Genomic DNA, 15333 nt, shown 5'->3' on the forward strand with positions numbered 1-15333 from the left:
AGCATGAAATATCTCATAAAATTACAAAAATATGAGTAATCATTCATGACTTATTTACATGAAAACAAAATTACATATCCTTTATATCTAATCCATACACCAACGACCAAAAACACCTACAAACACTTTCATTCTTCAATTTTCTTCATCTAATTGATCTCTCTCAAGTTCTATCTTCAAGTTCTAAGTGTTCTTCATATATTCTACAAGTTCTAGTTACATAAAATCAAGAATACTTTCAAGTTTGCTAGCTCACTTCCAATCTTGTAAGGTGATCATCCAACCTCAAGAAATCTTTATTTCTTACAGTAGGTTATCATTCTAATACAAGGTAATAATCATATTCAAACTTTGGTTCAATTTCTATAACTATAACAATCTTATTTCAAGTTATGATCTTACTTGAACTTGTTTTCGTGTCATGATTCTGCTTCAAGAACTTCGAGCCATCCAAGGATCCGTTGAAGCTAGATCCATTTTTCTCTTTTCCAGTAGGTTTATCCAAGGAACTTAAGGTAGTAATGATGTTCATAACATCATTCGATTCATATATATAAAGCTATCTTATTCGAAGGTTTAAACTTGTAATCACTAGAACATAGTTTAGTTAATTCTAAACTTGTTCGCAAACAAAAGTTAATCCTTCTAACTTGACTTTTAAAATCAACTAAATACATGTTCTATATCTATATGATATGCTAACTTAATGATTTAAAACCTGGAAACACGAAAAACACCGTAAAACCGGATTTACGCCGTCGTAGTAACACCGCGGGCTGTTTTGGGTTAGTTAATTAAAAACTATGATAAACTTTGATTTAAAAGTTGTTATTCTGAGAAAATGATTTTTATTATGAACATGAAACTATATCCAAAAATTATGGTTAAACTCAAAGTGGAAGTATGTTTTCTAAAATGGTCATCTAGACGTCGTTCTTTCGACTGAAATGACTACCTTTACAAAAATGACTTGTAACTTATTTTTCTGACTATAAACCTATACTTTTTCTGTTTAAATTCATAAAATAGAGTTCAATATGAAACCATAGCAATTTGATTCACTCAAAACGGATTTAAAATGAAGAAGTTATGGGTAAAACAAGATTGGATAATTTTTCTCATTTTAGCTACGTGAAAATTGGTAACAAATCTATTCCAACCATAACTTAATCAACTTGTATTGTATATTATGTAATCTTGAGATACCATAGACACGTATACAATGTTTCGACCTATCAGGTCGACACATCTATATATATTTCGGAACAACCATAGACACTCTATATGTGAATGTTGGAGTTAGCTATACAGGGTTGAGGTTGATTCCAAAATATATATAGTTTGAGTTGTGATCAATACTGAGATACGTATACACTGGGTCGTGGATTGATTCAAGATAATATTTATCGATTTATTTCTGTACATCTAACTGTGGACAACTAGTTGTAGGTTACTAACGAGGACAGCTGACTTACTAAACTTAAAACATCAAAATATATTAAAAGTGTTGTAAATATATTTTGAACATACTTTGATATATATGTATATATTGTTATAGGTTCGTGAATCAACCAGTGGCCAAGTCTTACTTCCCGACGAAGTAAAAATATGTGAAAGTGAGTTATAGTCCCACTTTTAAAATCTAATATTTTTGGGATGAGAATACATGCAGGTTTTATAAATGATTTACAAAATAGACACAAGTACGTGAAACTACATTCTATGGTTGAATTATCGAAATCGAATATGCCCCTTTTTATTAAGTCTGGTAATCTAAGAATTAGGGAACAGACACCCTAATTGACGCGAATCCTAAAGATAGATCTATTGGGCCTAACAAACCCCATCTAAAGTACCGGATGCTTTAGTACTTCGAAATTTATATCATATCCGAAGGGTGTCCCGGAATGATGGGGATATTCTTATATATGCATCTTGTTAATGTCGGTTACCAGGTGTTCACCATATGAATGATTTTTATCTCTATGTATGGGATGTGTATTGAAATATGAAATCTTGTGGTCTATTATTATGATTTGATATATATAGGTTAAACCTATAACTCACTAACATTTTTGTTGACAGTTTAAGCATGTTTATTCTCAGGTGATTATTAAGAGCTTCCGCTATCGCATACTTAAATAAGGACGAGATTTGGAGTCCATGCTTGTATGATATTGTGTAAAAAAACTGCATTCAAGAAACTTATTTTGTTGTAACATATTTGTATTGTAAATCATTATGTAATGGTCGTGTGTAAACAGGATATTTTAGATTATCATTATTTGATAATCTACGTAAACCTTTTTAAACCTTTATTGATGAAATAAAGGTCATGGTTTGTTTTAAAATGAATGCAGTCTTTGAAAAACGTCTCATATAGAGGTCAAAACCTCGCAACGAAATCAATTAATATGGAACGTTTTTAATCAATAAGAACGGGACATTTCAAAGAAACCTTTGTTACTTCTAATCTTGTAAAGTGATCATCCAACCTCAAGAAATCTTTCTTATTTACAGTAAGATATCTTTCGAATACAAGGTAATAATCATATTCAAACTTTAATTCAATTTCTATAACTATAACAATCTTATTTCGAGTGGAAATCTTACTTGAAATTGTTTTCGTGTCATGATTCTGCTTCAAGAACTTTCAAGCCATCCAAGGATCCTTTAAAGCTAGATCTATTTTTCTCATTTCCAGTAGGTTTATCCAAGGAACTTGAGGTAGTAATGATGTTCATAACATCATTCGATTCATACATATAAAGCTATCTTATTCGAAGGTTTAAACTTGTAATCACTAGAACATAGTTTAGTTAATTCTAAACTTGTTCGAAAATAAAAGTTAATCCTTCTAACTTGACTTTTAAAATCAACTAAACACATGTTCTATATCTATATGATATGCTAACTTAATGATTTAAAACCTGAAAACACGAAAAACACCGTAAAACCGGATTTACGCCGTCGTAGTAACACTGCGGGCTGTTTTGGGTTAGTTAATTAAAAACTATGATAAACTTTGATTTAAAAGTTGTTATTCTGGGAAAATTATTTTTATTATGAACATGAAACTATATCCAAAAATTATGGTTAAACTCAAAGTGGAAGTATGTTTTCTAAAATGGTCATCTAGACGTCGTTCTTTCGACTGAAATGACTACCTTTACAAAAATGACTTGTAACTTATTTTTCCGACTATAAACCTATACTTTTTCTGTTTAGATTCATAAAATAGAGTTCAATATGAAACCATAGCTATTTGATTCACTCAAAACGGATTTAAAATGAAGAAGTTATGGGTAAAACAAGATTGGATAATTTTTCTCATTTTAGCTACGTGAAAATTGATAACAAATCTATTCCAACCATAACTTAATCAACTTGTATTGTATATTATGTAATCTTGAGATACCATAGACACGTATACAATGTTTCGACCTATCATGTCGACACATCTATATATATTTCGGAACAACCATAGACACTCTATATGTGAATGTTGGAGTTGGCTATACAGGGTTGAGGTTGATTCCAAAATATATATAGTTTGAGTTGTGATCAATACTGAGATACGTATACACTGGGTCGTGGATTGATTCAAGATAATATTTATCGATTTATTTCTGTACATCTAACTGTGGACAACTAGTTGTAGGTTACTAACGAGGACGGCTGACTTAATAAACTTAAAACATCAAAATATATTAAAAGTGTTGTAAATATATTTTGAACATACTTTGATATATATGTATATATTGTTATAGGTTCGTGAATCAACTAGTGGCCAAGTCTTACTTCCCGACGAAGTAAAAATCTGTGAAAGTGAGTTATAGTCCCACTTTTAAAATCTAATATTTTTGGGATGAGAATACATGCAGGTTTTATAAATGATTTACAAAATAGACACAAGTACGTGAAACTACATTCTATGGTTGAATTATCGAAATCGAATATGCCCCTTTTTATTAAGTCTGGTAATCTAAGAATTAGGGAACAGACACCCTAATTGACGCGAATCCTAAAGATAGATCTATTGGGCCTAACAAACCCCATCCAAAGTACCGGATGCTTTAGTACTTCGAAATTTATATCATATCCGAAGGGTGTCCCGGAATGATGGGGATATTCTTATATATGCATCTTGTTAATGTCGGTTACCAGGTGTTCATCATATGAATGATTTTTATCTCTATGTATGGGATGTGTATTGAAATATGAAATCTTGTGGTCTATTGTTACGATTTGATATATATAGGTTAAACCTATAACTCACCAACATTTTTTTGACGTTTAAAGCATGTTTATTCTCAGGTGAATACTAAGAGCTTCCGCTGTTGCATACTAAAATAAGGACAAGATTTGGAGTCCATGTTTGTAAGATATTGTGTAAAAACTGCATTCAAGAAACTGATTTCGATGTAACATATTTGTATTGTAAACCATTATGTAATGGTCGTGTGTAAACAGGATATTTTAGATTATCATTATTTGATAATCTACGTAAAGCTTTTTAAACCTTTATTTATGAAATAAAGGTTATGGTTTGTTTTAAAAATGAATGCAGTCTTTGAAAAACGTCTCATATAGAGGTCAAAACCTCTCAACGAAATCAATTAATATGGAACGTTTTTAATCAATAAGAACGGGACATTTCAAATAGAACTTCTTGAGATCGTGGTACATTTTCCCATTTCCTGGTTGAATTGAGTACCTCGTTTTGTGTGCTTCATCCAGTACTAGTTGCTTTAGATTACCATGTTTTAGAACCCATATCCTACCAGCAAAATACAGGGTTCCATCGGCTTTTAGTTCAAGTTTTTTTCTAACCCTTTGCTCATTTCGCCTTTTTCGTTTTCTTCTTTTAAAGCTTCTGACTGTGCTGCTTGAATTTGCTTTGTAAGATCAGTACGAATTGTAATGTTCAAAGCTCGGACCCTAAGAGGTTTTACTCTTTCTTTTCGACTTAGGGCATCAGCTACAACATTAGCCTTTCCGGGGTGGTAACGGATTTCACAATCGTAATCGTTTAACAACTCTACCCAGCGACGTTGTCTCATATTGAGTTATTTTTGATCAAAAATATGCTGAAGACTCTTATGGTCAGTGTACACTGTACACTTGGTTCCATATAGATAGTGTCTCCATATTTTGAGTGCAAAAACTACTGCTCCAAGTTCTAAATCATGCGTCGTATAGTTCTTTTCATGAATTTTTAGTTGTCGTGAGGCATATGCGATAACTTTTGTGCGTTACATTAATACACATCCTAAACCTTGGCGCAAAGTGTCATAATAGATCACGAAATCATCATTTCCTTCCGGTAATGACAAAATGGGTGCAGACGTTAACTTCTTCTTTAATAACTGGAATGAGGATTCCTATTCCGTGGACCAATCATACTTCTTTCCCTTTTGAGTCGATGTAGTTAAGGGTTTGGCGATTTTAGAGAAATCTTGAATGAATCTTCGGTAGTAACCAGCAAGACCTAAGAATTGGCGGATTTGTGTTGGAGTCTTCGGTGTTTCCCATTTACTAATGGCTTCGATCTTGGCAGGGTCAACTTTAATTCCATGTTTGCTAATAACATGGCCCAAAAACTGTACTTCATGTAATCAGAAATCACATTTTGAAAATTTTGCGTACAATTCTTCTTTCTTGAGTACCTCCAGTACCAGTCTTAAGTGTTGCTCATGTTCTTCCTTGTTCTTCGAGTAAATCAATATGTCGTTGACAAAAACAATGACAAATTTGTCTAAATACGGTCTACAGATGTGATTCATTAGATCCATGAATACTGCTGGAGCATTAGTCAATCTAAAAGGCATGACTAAAAATTCATAGTGACCGTAACGGGTTCTGAACGCGGTTTTAGGAACATCTTCTTCCTTCACTCTCAGCTGATGATATCCGAAGCGTAGATCAATCTTAGAATAAACACCTGATCCTTGCAATTGATCAAACAAATCATCAATCCTCGGTAATGAGTACCAATTCTTGATCATTAATTTGTTTAATTCTCAATAATCTATGCATATTCTCATAGATCCATCCTTCTTCTTGACGAACAGAATAGGAGCACCCCAAGGTGAAAAACTAGGACGAATAAATCCACGGTCCGATAATTCTTGCAACTGGTTTTATAATTCTTGCATTTCTGAAGGTGCAAGTCTATATGGGGATCAGGCTACAGGTGCGGCTCGTGGTACGAGATCAATCTGGAATTCTACACATCTGTGTGGAGGTAGCCCTGGTAATTCTTCTGGAAATACTTCGGGATATTTTCTTACAACCGGCATGTCATCAATGCTTCTTTCTTCAGTATCGATCTTCTTTACGTGTGCCAAAATAGCATAACAACCTTTTCTTATAAGTTTCTGGGCCTTCATACAGCTGATAAGGTTCAGCTTCGAGTTGCTTTTCTCCCCATAAATCATTAATGACGTTTCATCCTTTTGAGGGGTGCGGATTGCTTTCTCAGCGCAAACAACTTCCGCTCTTGTTTTGGACATCCAGTCCATGCCAACGATTACGTCAAAACTTCCTAATTCTATGGGTATCAAATCGATTTTGAAGGTTTCACCAGCGAGATTTATTTCGCAACCATGGCAAATTTTATCGGCTTTTATCAGTTTACCATTAGCTAATTCAATAGTATATTTATCGTCTAGAGGCAATGATGCACATTTTAGTTTAGAACTAAAGTCTTTACACATATAACTTCTATCAGCACACGTATCAAACATAATAGAAGCTAGTTGATTATTAACGGTAAACGTACCCGTGACAAGATTAGGATCCTCACGTACTTCACTGGTACTAACATTAAATGCCCTCCCAAGTACGGGTTCTTTGTTCTTCTCCTTATCATGGCATTGATTTATAAAGTGACCAGGCTTCCCGCATCGAAAATATTTCTTGACATCAGTCGGTTTTGTCTTTACTTCAGAAACGGTGGCATACCAATCTTTTCCCACATGTCTTTTCTTGTTGCACTTATCACAGACCACTTGGCAATAACTTGCATGATGTGTGTAACATCTTTTGCAGAACGGATGGGGTCCCTTATAGTTTGGACTAGCAGTTTGCCCCATCTTGTTTACCTTTAAAAGTTTCTTGCTTTTTCAGGTGAGTACTTTTGCCCTTATAGTCTTCCCATATCCTCTTTCCTTCAGTTGTCTTGACTTCGGTAATTGGTGCCTTAATCGAACTCTCTGTGATCTGGTCCATGAGTTGGTGTGCCATTGTCATGGTTTCCTGCATCGTATTCGGTTTGGACGATGTAACATTTCCTTTGATATTGATCGACAAACCGTCAATATACATCTCTATCTTTCGTTTCTCGTTTGGCACTAATTCGGGACACAACAAGGCTAGTTCCATGAAACGCTTTTCATAGTTATTGAGATTCGCGCCGAAAACCTTTAGATTACGTAACTCAGATTCTATTTTTTGATCTCGTTTCGAGGACAGTACTCCTCGATTAGCATCTTTTTCAGTTCTTCCCAAGAGATATCATATGCCGTATCTACTCCTTCTGCTTATTGTTCCACCAAGTAAGTGCATCGTCTTGCAATGTGCACGAAGCATACTTTGACTTGTCTCTGTCTACACAATTACTGATTTTGAAAACGGACTCCATCTTTTCGAACCATCAGGTTAGACCGACTGGTCCCTCGGTCCCACTAAAAGTCTGTGGTTTGCATCCTTGAAAAGTTTTGTATGAGCATCCGTTTCGTGAATTTGTATTTACGGCTGCTGCTTTGGCTGCTGCTTCGGCTGCTGCTTTTGCTGCCTCGGCTACAGCAATTCTTTCATTCACACGTTTCTCGACTAGTTCCTCAAACTCAGCATCCGACATTTGAAACATGTTTCTTCAATAAACACAACAGAGATAATTTAATCATATAGAATATTATAGGTAAAATGAGTTGTCAATAGTTAATCGTAGCATATTAATAATATGAACCAATTATTATAAAAGTCTTTTCTTCTTATTAGCATTTTATAATTATTTCTAGGGTATTACCTACCCGTTAAGTTCCTACATAATAGCTAGTACAAGGAATTAACTACTAAAATCCTAATAATATTCCACTATGAAAAATTATAGCAAGTTACTATGTTATTATGTAATAATAATAAGAAGTAGTAATAATACAATTAATCATTCCATGCATTTATTATTAATAAACCAAAATAATACAATACCATACAATACCGATATTTTACATATGCTTATTCTACATAACAAGATAGAGTAGCACACATAAGCAATAGAATAACGCATGGAAGATTTATGGTTGCGAGGTCGTTTATTCAAAACTATCAGAAACTTCTTCCCATTTAGTTCTCACTGCCAATTGTTTGTGTGTGCATGGTCCGACAGACATTCTAGCAATGTATTTAATTTTTGGTTGAGGTTTTGAGGTACCCGTTGCCTCAGTGGGTTTAATACAATAAGGGTTGTGATGACCCGGAAATTTCTGACCAAATTTAAACTTAATCTTTGTATGATTAACATTTCCGACACGATAAGCAAAGTCCGTAAAACTGAATCTCAAAATTTTTGAACTACTTTTATATATTTAAATACCCTTCGATTGTTTTCGACGATTCGCGAACAATTATATGTAAATAGATACATATATACTATAACTTGAAAAAGTAACGACGTATTAATTGTTAGATACCGTACATTAAACTTATTGGTTTAAATATCTATTTGAATATATATGATAAGTTGAAATATTTATTATTAAAATTAATTATAAATAACTTCCAATGTGTATTTAAAAACTGATTTATGTATATCAAATAAAGATATATACATATATATAATTTCAAGTTATTTAGTAAACGATAGTAACATTCGTTTATTGATTCGATTGATATTTAGATAAGTTAACTAAAGCGTTTAAGATGAACCAGTAAAACACTAATTTGCTACAGTATTTTCAAATTGCTACAGTACCCAAAATGCTACAGTGTTTTCGAAAATCACTATTTGCTACAGTAAAATTTACTTTGCTACAGTGAATTGCTTTGCTACAGTAAAACACTATTTCAAAATGAAAATGTATGTATTATTTATATATATATATATATATATATATATATATATATATATATATATATATATATTAACAAATAGCGAGACGATGATTTATAGAAGTAAATGAGCAAAACACTCAAATGTATAAGTTATACCTCGAGTGGTAAAGTTTATTGATAATTTAAGACGATATTTTGACAAAGGTACGAGTCACGAAACGTAAAGTGATAGTTTTCTAAGCATACGAAAATGCGTTCGAGAAACCGGAACCGGGGCATAAGTCGAGTGACAACGTACGAATTATCGGGATAAAAATTACAAGTCAACTATGCACGTGAATTTAATATAATATATAATTAATTATTTAAATTATATATATTATATATAATATATATAAATATGTCGACAGAATGAAAACAAAACAGATTGGGTGCCAAACAGCTGGCCATGCGATTGCATGGCACTAACCCACATTACCCATGCGATCGCATGGGATCAAGATTCAGGAAACATTATAAAACGCGATCGAGTTCTGGCATTTGACACACACACATACCTCCCTCTATTATTTATTTTATTAATATTTATATTATTATTATTATTATTATTATTATTATTATTATTATTATTATTATTATTATTATTATTAAAATTAATATTAAGATTAACATTATTATTAATCTTATTATTATTAGTATTATACATAAAATACTACGACAGAGTGCTGTTCGAGTAATTTAAAAATGGGTTTTACGAGCGGGGCAGAGTTAAGGAAATTATGGGTTATTGCCAAGGAGGTTATGGGTAATGTTCGGGGGTATATTTGTGAATCAAACCTAGTGTTTATCATTTCCGTTATGTCTACGTACTTTTCTAAAATATTGAATCACAATATTGATACGTAAACATTTATATTTTATCTTTTATATATTAATAGTGTATCCATGACTAGTGCTCGAGTATATATATTTATACATGCTTGTATGCTAAATTTTGTCGCTAAACAGTTTATAATGAACCACTAATTAAATACATATATTACTGGTAAAAGGTATATGATATACATATTTTCGAAAAGCTGGCGAAAAATCAATAACTTTTCATTTAGATATCGAATAGTTTCGAGGAACGGATTAAAAGATATGATCAATTGAATTATGATTGACGTTAATTGAAATTGCTTTTGAATCTGCAATTAAGATTTAAACAACTTGTTTAAGAGATTGATAAAATGGATTTTAAATATTATCAGCCGAGTAAATGAATCCTTATATAAGATACATCTCGTTTTGTTGAACTATTGTCAAAATTGACTTTTTGAAACGACTTTGGATAACTATTATATGTCGATCTCGAGCATAGGGATTGTGATACACTATGACCAGACCTAGCTTGATAGACATTTATTGACCAACATATGTTCTCTAGGTTGAGATCTACGATTATTTGGTAATCCGAGTTTCGATCACATTTTGGTGAATGACGTTATATGCTGCTAAGGTGAGTTTCATAAGATCCCTTTTACTCTCTACATTTTTGGTCTGAGAATACATTCAAATGCTTTATTAACCGATGTACAATATTTATATGCGTGAGTTTCATTTGCTCCCTTTTGAATTGCTTTTGCAATATATATTTTTTTGGGCTGAGAATACATACACTTTATTTTAAACGCAATGGATACAAGTACATACTAAATTCTACACTGAGTTTGAACCGAAAATCCCTTAGCTTTGGTAACTAGTAACTTCCAGTTATAAGAACTGGTGGGCGCGAGTAGTAGTATATGGATCCATAGGGCTTGACATCCCCGTCCGAGCTAGAGCACTAGCCTTTTAACGGACGTATGCTATTTGAGAAGCGTATACGTTGGTTTGCGTGTATTATTAAGATTATTATACAAAGGGAACTTATTATATAGACGTTAAAGTTTAGTTACCAGGGTGCTCAATTTCGTAGAATATTTTGATAAATGTTTCTGGATGAAACAACTGAAATCTTGTGATCCATCTTTATGTACAGATTATGCAAAACATTAAAACTATGAACTCACCAACCTTTGTGTTGACACTTGTTAGCATGTTTATTCTCAGGTTCCCTAGAAGTCTTCCGCTGTTTGCTTATATGTTAGACAGGCTATGTGCATGGAGCCTTACATGGCATATTTTTCAAGGAAACATTGCATTCACCAAATCATCACCATGTATCTTATTTTGACTGCATTGTCAATGGAAGTACTATAGTAAACTATTATTTACGGTGATTGTCTATATGTAGAAATCATCAGCTGTCAAAAACCTTTGATTTAAATATTCATTTATGGTGTGCCTTTTCAAAAGAATGCAATGTTTACAAAACGTATCATATAGAGGTCAAATACCTCGCAATGAAATCGATGAATGACGTGTTCGTCCATGTGGATTTGGAGCGATCGTCACAAGGGTGGTTACGGATCGAATGGTCATGTTCCTTTTTAATAATTAAGGACTTTTTATTTTTGTGGTTCTTTATAGCAAGTTTGAATTCCTTTCCTTTGTTAACTTCTTTTTCAGTAATATCCTTTACTTCATCCTCCTCCTCCTCACTGATCTCACCTAATGAACTGTGTGAGTCATGTGTAGGAGAATATGTACCGGTGGTCATGAACCGATATCTGCAAGGCGTAATCGGCACAACCCGCCCTTCGGCGGTGTATCTGACCCAATGTCCATGTTCGTTTAGAAATGGACGATCCTCGTTTATTCCAGGGATCATGGGTCCATGCCAACGATACTGTGGGTCCAGAAAACTAGAGCTGGGTGGAGCTGGGACCTTGATATTGGCTAAAAAGTCACGTTTTCACCTCGGTATTAAGGACCAAAAACAAGAAAGATTCGAACTTTATCGGAAAAATACCCACTTCGTCGGTTAGAATTAAAGAACAAGTAATTACGAAGGCGGTGAAAAAAGAATCAAGAGAATCGGAGCTAAAATGAAGATTCTAGAGCAAAAATGGTGAAAGACAAGAAATCAAGTTACGATCCAAGGAATCAAGGCTGACCAGCACACCATACTTCTTGCCATACGGCCTGCCATATGGCCTGCCAGTATGGAAACGGCCTGCCAGATACGTGCCAACAAACGGCCCACCATGCGGTCTGCCAGCCATACAGCCTGCCAAATACGCCTTGCCATGCGCCCTGCCATGCGGCCTGCCAGGCGTATGCTGGCAATTTTCAAGTCTATTTAAAGGGTCTTTGTCATTCATTCCAACACACACTTCAATTCACTTCTTTCTCTCTCTTATACAATATTAGTAATACTCTCAAGGCCTTCGACTCCGTGCGGGAAACCTAGTACCCGGAGAAGAACGCTGAAGATTGTATTAGGAGCGGTCTGGAGTCTTGAAGTTGTCACTTTTTTATTCGGAACTCGTTTAATCTACTGGTACTTCTATCCTTTATCTTATATAATGTTTTATGATATTGTTGCCATGATTAGCGAGTAGTTATCTTTAGTGTATGCTATGATGTAAGCAGTTATAATGCCGAAATAATATTATAGTTTATGTATGCTGTCGAAATGCTTTCCGATTGTGCTTTAAACTCAATCGCTTTTCCAACTAATAAAACGTAGTTATAGGCTCTGTTATTAGGAAGTCGTGAACCCCGATTCAGAGTACACTATCTGTGTCACCCCTTGGTAAGAGAAGTCTATCGGATACAACGTAAGATCGACCGAGGCACACCGGTTGTAGTAAGTCTATCGAGCTTTGGATTCTGACTGAGGACTCTTTCGTAGTGAAACATCTGACTAGACCCTTAGTACATTGTCGGTCTTAGACCATGTTAGTGTAGTCACCAAGCATATAAACTTCGTACGTGCACGCTGAAGCACAGCGGTTGTTGTAAGCTGTACCTCTGTTAAGTAAGGCCATGGAACACGGTTAGTGTTGACCAGTGAAATGTCCCGTTCTTATTGATTAAAAACGTTCCATATTAATTGATTTCGTTGCGAGGTTTTGACCTCTATATGAGACGTTTTTCAAAGACTGCATTCATTTTTAAAACAAACCATAACCGAAATAAAGGTTTAAAAAGCTTTACGTAGATTATCAAATAATGATAATCTAAAATATCCTGTTTACACACGACCATTACATAATGGTTTACAATACAAATATGTTACATCGAAATCAGTTTCTTGAATGCAGTTTTTACACAATATCATACAAACATGGACTCCAAATCTTATCCTTATTTTAGTATGCAACAGCGGAAGCTCTTAATATTCACCTGAGAATAAACATGCTTTAAACGTCAACAAAAATGTTGGTGAGTTATAGGTTTAACCTATATATATCAAATCGTAACAATAGACCACAAGATTTCATATTTCAATACACATCCCATACATAGAGATAAAAATCATTCATATGGTGAACACCTGGTAACCGACATTAACAAGATGCATATATAAGAATATCCCCATCATTCCGGGACACCCTTCGGATATGATATAAATTTCGAAGTACTAAAGCATCCGGTACTTTGGATGGGGTTTGTTAGGCCCGATAGATCTATCTTTAGGATTCGCGTCAATTAGGGTGTATGTTCCCTAATTCTTAGATTACCAGACTTAATAAAAAGGGGCATATTCGATTTCGATAATTCAACCATAGAATGTAGTTTCACGTACTTGTGTCTATTTTGTAAATTATTTATAAAACCTGCATGTATTCTCATCCCAAAAATATTAGATTTTAAAAGTGGGACTATAACTCACTTTCACAGATTTTTACTTCGTCGGGAAGTAAGACTTGGCCACTGGTTGATTCACGAACCTATAACAATATATACATATATATCAAAGTATGTTCAAAATATATTTACAACACTTTTAATATATTTTGATGTTTTAAGTTTATTAAGTCAGCTGTCCTCGTTAGTAACCTACAACTAGTTGTCCAGAGTTAGATGTACAGAAATAAATCGATAAATATTATCTTGAATCAATCCACGACCCAGTGTATACGTATCTCAGTATTGATCACAACTCAAACTATATATATTTTGGAATCAACCTCAACCCTGTATAGCTAACTCCAACATTCACATATAGAGTGTCTATGGTTGTTCCGAAATATATATAGATGTGTCGACATGATAGGTCGAAACATTGTATACGTGTCTATGGTATCTCAAGATTACATAATATATAATACAAGTTGATTAAGTTATGGTTGGAATAGATTTGTTACCAATTTTCACGTAGCTAAAATGAGAAAAATTATCCAATCTTGTTTTACCCATAACTTCTTCATTTTAAATCCGTTTTGAGTGAATCAAATTGCTATGGTTTCATATTGAACTCTATTTTATGAATCTAAACAAAAAAAGTATAGGTTTCTAGTCGGAAAAATAAGTTACAAGTCGTTTTTGTAAAGGTAGTCATTTTAGTCGAAAGAACGACGTCTAGATGACCATTTTAGAAAACATACTTCCACTTTGAGTTTAACCATAATTTTTGGATATAGTTTCATGTTCATAATAAAAATCATTTTCTCAGAATAACAACTTTTAAATCAAAGTTTATCATAGTTTTTAATTAACTAACCCAAAACAGCCCGCGGTGTTACTACGACGGCGTAAATCCGGTTTTACGGTATTTTTCGTGTTTCCAGGTTTTAAATCATTAAGTTAGCATATCATATAGATATAGAACATGTGTTTAGTTGATTTTAAAAGTCAAGTTAGAAGGATTAACTTTTGTTTGCGAACAAGTTTAGAATTAACTAAACTATGTTCTAGTGATTACAAGTTTAAACCTTCGAATAAGATAGCTTTATATGTATGAATCGAATGATGTTATGAACATCATTACTACCTTAAGTTCCTTGGATGAACCTACTGGAAAAGAGAAAAATGGATCTAGCTTCAATGGATCCTTGGATGGCTCAAAGTTCTTGAAGCAAAATCATGACACGAAAACAAGTTCAAGTAAGATCATCACTTGAAATAAGATTGTTATAGTTATAGAAATTGAACCAAAGTTTGAATATGATTATTACCTTGTATTAGAATGATAACCTACTGTAAGAAACAAAGATTTCTTGAGGTTGGATGATCACCTTACAAGATTGGAAGTGAGCTAGCAAACTTGAAAGTATTCTTGATTTTATGAAACTAGAACTTTTGGAATTTATGAAGAACACTTAGAACTTGAAGATAGAACTTGAGAGAGTTCAATTAGATGAAGAAAATTGAAGAATGAAAGTGTTTGTAGGTGTTTTTGGT

Source organism: Rutidosis leptorrhynchoides, chromosome 6 (assembly GCF_046630445.1).
Source record: "Rutidosis leptorrhynchoides isolate AG116_Rl617_1_P2 chromosome 6, CSIRO_AGI_Rlap_v1, whole genome shotgun sequence".
NCBI lineage: Eukaryota > Viridiplantae > Streptophyta > Magnoliopsida > Asterales > Asteraceae > Rutidosis > Rutidosis leptorrhynchoides.